The sequence below is a fragment of the Muscardinus avellanarius genome, assembly GCF_963383645.1.
Source record: "Muscardinus avellanarius genome assembly, chromosome: X".
NCBI lineage: Eukaryota > Metazoa > Chordata > Mammalia > Rodentia > Gliridae > Muscardinus > Muscardinus avellanarius.
Genome location: NC_137792.1, coordinates 17463286 through 17464264, shown reverse-complemented (window position 1 = coordinate 17464264; position 979 = coordinate 17463286).

Sequence of the window (979 nt, the reverse complement as noted above, 5' to 3'; positions counted from 1 at the left end):
TGAATGTATGCCATTTTCAATATGATACACATAAAAATAAAAAATTAAATAAATTAGAACACTTCTGACATAAATAAATAAATAAATAAATAAATAAATAGAAGCAGGGGGAAAATTCATGTCAGTGATGACTGTGTGCACAATAAAATTTCTGGTGTGACTTGAAAAAATGTTTAAACATTTAAATGTGTATTATATATAACATTATATTATAACATGTATATATTATATCTATGCAGTATGGTATTTATTTAAAATCAAGATAATACTACATGTATTTTTTATTTTTTTGCACTGGGGATGGAGCCTAGGGGCATTTTACCTCCAAGCTACACTCCAAGTCTGATTTTATTTCTTAAAATACTGGAAACAGGGTCTCACTAGTTTGCTGAGAGCCTTGCTAAGTTGCCAAGGCTGGCTTCGAACCTGTGTTCTCCTATCTCAGCATCCCAAGTACTAGGATTACGTGTGTGTCACCACATCCAGCTCTACATGTATTTATTTTTAATTTAATTTAATTAAAAATTTTTTGGTTGTACTAGGGGTAGAACCCAGGGGGGTGGAACCCAGGGGCTTTCTGCCTCCGGTCTACACTCCCAGACCTATTTTTTTTTTTTAAATTTTGGAAACAGGGTCTCACTAAGTTACTGAAAGCCTCACTAAGTAGCTGAGGCTGGCTTCGAACCTGTGTGATCCTCCTCTCTCAGCCTCCCAAGCACAGGGATTACAAGCGTGCGCCACCACACCCGGGTCTACATGTATTTTTGAATCCGCATTATTAATATTATGTAATTAGCCTTTTGAAAATTCTATTTTAATGGCTGAAAATTATCCTATCACACAAATTCACTAAATTTATTTGGTTATTTTTTAATTGTTGGACATGAAGTTTGCATCCAATTTCCTACAATTATAAACAGCAGCATAATGAACAACTTAACATATTTACCTCTTTTTGTATTTGATTATTTTTTGGAAT